The sequence below is a fragment of the Sitodiplosis mosellana genome, unplaced genomic scaffold, assembly GCF_009176505.1.
Source record: "Sitodiplosis mosellana isolate CC-2019 unplaced genomic scaffold, AAFC_SMos_1.0 Smas_scaffold_1, whole genome shotgun sequence".
Classification (NCBI taxonomy): domain Eukaryota; kingdom Metazoa; phylum Arthropoda; class Insecta; order Diptera; family Cecidomyiidae; genus Sitodiplosis; species Sitodiplosis mosellana.
Genome location: NW_022595244.1, coordinates 1,021,952 through 1,028,920, shown reverse-complemented (window position 1 = coordinate 1,028,920; position 6,969 = coordinate 1,021,952). Strand labels below are relative to the sequence as shown.

Genomic DNA, 6,969 nt, shown 5'->3' with positions numbered 1-6,969 from the left:
AGAGAGAGAGAGAGAGAGAGAGAGAGAGAGAGAGAGAGAGAGAGAGAGAAGCCGAGCCTCGACTCATCTGAATGTTTACACTGATTATTATACGAGTTCGAAAGATGGTGATGACGATGATGGTGACTATGATGATGATGAAATTGAATGTTTAGGCGTATTGCGTTCTATGACTTATCTAATTATTATCAGAACGATGAAACAACGAAATGAGAATTGATGAAAATGAGAAATGAATGAATAATGTTCTGAAATAGTAAATTGAACAAATGCACGATGGAACAAGGAATGGCGAATACGAAATGACTTCTCTAACATTTGGCTAAACACAAAGAGGTTACAAGTGCAAATACTTTCACTAATTGCGAGTTATGTATACGTATCTATTGTGATAAAGCGTTGCAATGTTTTTTTTTGTATAAATTTCTTCAGAATATCATACGTTTGTTCATTAATGCTGGCTTTCTCTCCAATACAGCACTTTTATCTGCTTGACTAGAAAAGGAAGAAAAATGAATTTTGATTTTTATTCATTTACATTTAAATGAATCCAATATGTTACACATTTGCTTTTTTCGTGACAAAAAGGTTTTGAAACAATAAAAACACAGAACTGATAACGAAACGAATAGAAGAATAAATTGCAACTTGATTTGTTGAGAGAATTTGCCAGTGAATATTCAATGTTCGATAATCGGTTTGGGTTTTCGAGATTGAATCACTTGAATGTCCATAATTTCGATATAGATTCGGTTTCGATTTCGAGGTTTTTTTCCTTTCTTTTGTCATTATTTCGATGATGGTTTGCTGTTGTTCTCCAATTGTTTGTATTGTGCATTGTTGTTTTCGGTGAGTAAATGACCGAAATCAAAAGAGGCAAATGCTCTGCAGTATGCGTGTGCGGCTCTCTGGCTTCAATTCCATTCAGTTTGGAAACGTTGTGTTTGCGCATATCGCGCTCGTTCTACTGAAAAGTGTGTGTTGGTGAGAATTGTGTCATGGTATGCGTTAGGGTTGAATAACCGTAGTCGACCCTTAAGCATGAGTCACTAACCTTCTGTGCTCCATTCATGAACATGAATCCACATTTTCCGATTTCGTTTTCTTCTCTTTACAGTTCAATCTAGAATTTCCTAAATCGATATCATCATTATCGTTGCTATTTTTGGATTGATTCGTTTGATTTTCCATTTGATTGCACAGATTCAATAGCAATGTCAACGAATTCTTGACTCCATGCATGACTTTTCCGAATTTTCAAACGATGCAGCCATAAAAAATGATCCTAATATATGTATGTATACGATGGAATTTTCTAAACGCAATTTCATGGAATTTTCTCATCATAGTTAAATGGCTCATTGCTTTTTTACTTCACTGGCAAAATTCTGCAATTCATTTATGGGTGATATTTTTTCGGAATTCCTTTTGCTTTGACACAAACATCTTGACAAATCATAATGATCAAATGAAAATAGCAAAATTTATAAATTGGAACTTGGTTTACCTTTTAGAAAAAGAAAAATTCCACTGGTAGTCGAAAATCCCAAAGTGTGACAAAATAATCCATATCATTGATGTGCAGCTATGCATTGAAAGTACGTGTGGTTTTTTTTCTTTCATTCAATCATCATATATTGTTTGCTAATTTTTTCCATAAATCTTTTCCTTTTTTCTTTCTTTCTTTTTTTGGTAAGATTATTCTACAATTCACACTTGAGCTGATAAAAAAAAACCACTCGAGTATTTAACGTTTTATACCGCACAATTTGGTTATATATCGTCACTTATCAACATTCTTTGTTTAGTATTGTAATTTAGAAATATTCGTTGCGTGTATCACTGGTCTTGTTTAATTGTTCATTCAGAATCGTTTATGTTATTTTCGTTCAAGTTTCCAAATGGATACAGTACACAAACAGGAAGAGTTATATGATGAAATATCTACACATTTGACAAAATGAAACAAAATAAAAGCAAATTAACGACAACCGGGGCTTTGATAATAAATTGTGGAAATACTTTTCTTTAAAGAAACAAATTTCGTGGTTTTTTCCGTTTTTTTCGTCGATTTCTCATAATAATTGAGTGAAGCGATTAAATGCGTACATTAAAGGCTGAAATTCGTTCAAATCTAATGCTGTTAGTGCCGTTTTTGAATACCACACGTTGTGGCTTTCAAATACGTTATATTGTCGTTTTCTTTTTTTCATTTCGTTCGTTCGGTCGTTCGTTCACATCGTTTACTTCATGTCAATGAAACATCAGAATCGCTACCCGAAGATGCACTGCAATAACAGCAACATTGAAACAGAACAGAAAAAAAGTGCGCACAAAAGGTCAACAACACCCAAAAATTATATAAAAATCGATGAGTTTGTAGAAATGTGTAGCGTTCGTTGTGTGCGTTTGTGTGTGTGTTTGTGATCAGCAGAAGTAGAAGCAGCAGCCACCACATAATATGTGAAATTTGTAGTATTCCGCGTAGCATACACACAGCGGGCTCAATACATGCTCAACATATCATACGCAATGACGAACAGATCGTCAAACGGACTCGCATATGTACGTGCGACTCTCTGCATAGCTCACAATAGTGGTGGCCGCGTATGTATGTGTGTGTGTGCGTACCTCACTCTGTGTATGTGCGTAAAACAGTATTTGTACGCTCATCGCCTGTTCAAAAACTGATGTGCAAGAAGAGTGTATTTTCCTTTTGTTTCATTTCCATTCTCACTCTCATGCTCTCCGTCTATACAAATGTCTACACACATATATATAAAATGGTAGAAGGCAATGCCCTTTGCTGTTCTGCTTCGTTATTTAACTCGGTGTTTTCTAGGCCATTTCGTTGGCCGTGAAAAATTCACCATCCAATGCATGAATTTCTCTCTTCTACTATATCATCATCGTTGTCGGTTGTGTGTTAGCCGCTCTCTGCTGCTGCTGCCGCTGCTGCCGTAATCGGTCTCGGCGTACAATGCTCTTTCTCTCACTGCCGAATTGCGGAACACACACCAAACAAAAAAAATGTGATATGTACTGAAATGTGTTTTCTTCTTCTTTTTCGTTTCTGATAAGGCGAAACCCACAAAGACTCCAAAAATGAAATGTATACTTTGTTATTTGTTTCCTTCTCTTTCTCTCTCTCCCTTTAATTCGGGTGCCGTTGACTCCCGAAATAGAGATTACGTTCAAATTCAGAATGAGAAGGCAAAAAAATGTGCTGCGTTTATTTTGGTGGCAATCACCTCTGTGCCGTGTGAGGCGTCGTCATCACCATCAGCAACAGAGCAACATCAAAAATAATCTCGATTCAACGATAACAATTTATCTTTTCTAACTTTTTTTCTGCTTGATCTTCTTTAAATTTTCCTCTTTTTCTCGCACTCAATTCTCGCCAAATCCTAAATTTAATTAATCGCTGCCTTTCGCTTTCTGAATTTAAATGGATGCATTTAAAATATGTACGAATAAAAAAGAGAATAAATAAACATAATAATCGCAAGATGTGATTTTCTGGCTGGGGTTTCTGCCGAGAAGATTTAAAGTGACATTGTCCTTGAATAAATTTATAGTGTTGCTGTTGTTCGTGTGTGGATGCTTTTCAATTGAATCGCGTATGATTCGAGAAAAGCTCCAACGTAACCACTTTCTTCCATTTTCTACTTCTCTTGCTCTCTCTTGCTTACTTGCCGTTCGTCTATAGGCGAATGAACTTGCGTGAACCCACTCTCACACTTGCGTACGTTTCGTTTCCGAACAATAGCATTCCACTGTCTCTCTAAACATATTCACGCACTCACGACGGCCACTCTCGGCCATAGCACCGTGTGTGTGCTCTCTCTGCTCCCTCTCTCTCTCACTCTCGCGCCTCGACTGCGGACACTAGTTTGTGGTCAATTTTTTCAATTTGGCCTGTGCTTTCTTCTAAAAAAAGAATCAATTCTATTTTTGATGATGCAGACGCACAATTGTGACTAAGAGAGAGAGAGAGAGAGAGAGAGAGAGAGAGAAGAAAATTGCACCAATTCTGACAAGCAATTCAAATAAATCCCAAGAAATGCATTGCAATAACACCAATGACACCGAAATGGTTTTGGCCTTCTTAATATTTTATTAAATTTCACAGAACAGACACTCGAAAACAGACGAGAAGAAAGAAAAAAAAAACAAAACACACAATTATTTTAAGGCGAACGGTGTTTTGTCTTGGCCCTAACTGCATCACAACGAACGCTACACGCCGCAATCATAAATTCACGCCAAACTATGGCGCACTCGTAATTCTGTCCGCGAAATAATAAATGTTCGAAAATTATTTTAAGCACATTGATATGACTAATATGTCGTAATGAGAACGCGAAACGCGCACAATTTACATTTCTTTCAACAAATCGAGTAGTTTTTTTTTCATACGCTATCTGCTTTCACCGCTGATTAATTTTTATATGTATATTATTCCTATTCGATGAAAGAATTTGGCTATTATCGACAAATTGTTCAAGTGGATTTCGTAATTCTAAAGCAACTTTTGCATCTTAACAACGATTTACTTTCTCGTTGTGAATTGTTGAAAATTTGCTCGGAAAAATTCATAATTTACACTCGTATACGTTAAAAGTCTCAACTTTGAATACACTTCTCTCATTCGCTGTCGTTTGCCTACAGTTCAATTAATAATTAACATTCATCACTTTATGTATGCTCAATTCGCCGATTGTTAATATTATTATGAAAATGAAATTTGCAAAATGCCATTGTGTTGCCCATGAAATAGCAAGCGTATCAAATGAAATGAGTAGAAATTTCGACCAAAGTCAGCAAAAAATTGCAAACAATTGATGAAAATTTTCTAAATACACGAAATCAACACATTATTACGACCTTTCCGATCGACGACAATGTCGATGAAGCACAACGATTAATTATTAGGTGCTTGCTGGCTCGTACACATATAAGTATATAAAATCGACGTCACTACAATCAACTGAACAACGAAATACCCAGAAAAATAAGACATTCCATTAACAATGACGAAAAAAATGCACCAAATTTTCATCGAGTTCATTTAACGACAAATTTAACGTTCAATTGAACTTACACTGTCAATCGTAATATATAAATAATATCGACGTAATTTTTTTTCGTTTCTTTCTTTCGATAATGGCAGATTGGTTTCTATTTTCAGAATTCTGATGTTTTTTTTGTCTTCAATTTTTTTTTTGGATAGAAATGTAACACTTCGGCAAAAATTGGTTTTAATCGGTCGTTTTGACAATGGTTGCGTCGTTTGTATTGAATTCGAGACCAACCATTGTTTTGAATCAACTAACGTTTGGTGTATGTTTAGCAACGGTACCAGCGGCAATGAACGACTCACAATTCTTTCCTCTTTGCTCTCGCGGTTGCTGCTCTCGCTTGTTGTTGTATTTTATTTTATTTTTTTCCTTTTTCATTCGTTTTCTTCGGTTTCAGAGCATTCGGCTGTATTTTCCGCTCTCTGTAATACTAAAAATTCATATGATAACATGCGCGCACGAGAGAGCGAACGAGCGAGTGAACGAGCGAACGAGAGATTGTCTTTGGGAATAACGAAAAATAAAAAAATCCTCAACATTTTAGTAGCAAACAACAACAACAACAACAATAATAATAATACCAAAAACACCGAATACCAAGCGTACACACTTCGACTGAATGCGCGCTCACTTTTCTCTCGACTCTCGATGTATGTTACTACACACAATATAAAACAGTCCGTTTGTTTCGAGGTGAACGACCGAACTTTGTTATATACTTCGATGGTATGTGTACGTTAACTACCGCTTTGCAGCGATGATGTGACATCTGTACATGGCATATATGCGCCGCGGTCTCACTCTCTCACTGTAGTTCATTTGCAGCTCGTTTGTACATGTGAGAAGTTGTGATACGCTCAGAGAGCAAGCAGCGACAGCGGAAAAAAATGCTCAAAACAGCTGCATTATGATATCCTCCGCATGTTTGAACAGCGATCGCATAAACTATGTATTGAATGCTGTTCACATTGTGTGGCACAGGCATTCACACTCATCGCTCGGATTCCACTCAATTTGCGGTCGCCGTTTGTGTTGCGCTAGTTTCACTCCGACTGGCCCCAATGGTATCGAGTATTGTTCGAATGAGTCAGATGTCACACGATGAGATGTGTTTCGAGTGGAAATATTGACGACGTAAGCAGCAACGAAAACACACAACACAATCCATGCCGATTTGGGTTCGCCTCCAAAAATTCACGTTTTGACATGGAGAAAACCAGAAATTACTCATCACGTTTGGCATATGTAAGGCGCTATATAGTCATTGTGCCAACTACTTCTCTCTCACTACCAATATCGTTATGTACAACCATTGTAGGCTATATGATGTATTGGGCTTTCGCTCGGTGCGCGTACGAAAACAAAATATGAAATGAATGAATATGCGATTACGTAAAACGGTACACAGCCAACCAGCCAGTCTGTCCATACGGTAACGGTTTGAATACGCGTTGGTCGGCTTCTTGTGCACGCAAATATATCGGTATATGTCGTATCGAAGCATAAGCACCTCTTGAGCCATTTCTCAGCGCCAACGAAGAAGAAGACGCAACTGCGACGACACAACGGAAGATTTTTATCTGTCGTTCAAGAGCGTGTGTTACCTGTAAGGTGCAACAGAAGAAATGCACACAACTTTTACACGATGTACAGTAATAATTTTTGTAGCGTCATAACATTTAATTTCATGAGCGGTTCGAAGACAGCGACGTTCTGATCGACATTGAATTCATAATCCACTTTGGGTTCCATCGTTTTTTTAATAACATATACTAATTGATTAAGACGCAAACACACACGCGCACGCATCACGTCTTTGCGTTACAGACGTGCGATATTCATCGCACTGATCGTTGATGTTCAACGGTCGTCAAACCAAAAGAAAAAA

The 6,969-nt window shown here is 37.2% G+C and overlaps 1 protein-coding gene across 1 annotated transcript in view; it reads right to left on the bottom strand.

Annotated features, from left to right (window-relative positions):
* Positions 1-1,550, bottom strand: part of LOC129569999 (hormone receptor 4) — a 44,076-nt gene extending 42,526 nt beyond the window's left edge. Inside the window, exon 1 of the mRNA XM_055449351.1 lies at positions 1,508-1,550. The gene's annotated coding sequence lies outside the window, so the exon portion shown is untranslated. The remainder of the gene's footprint in view (positions 1-1,507) is intronic.
* Between the last annotated feature and the right edge of the window lie 5,419 nt (positions 1,551-6,969).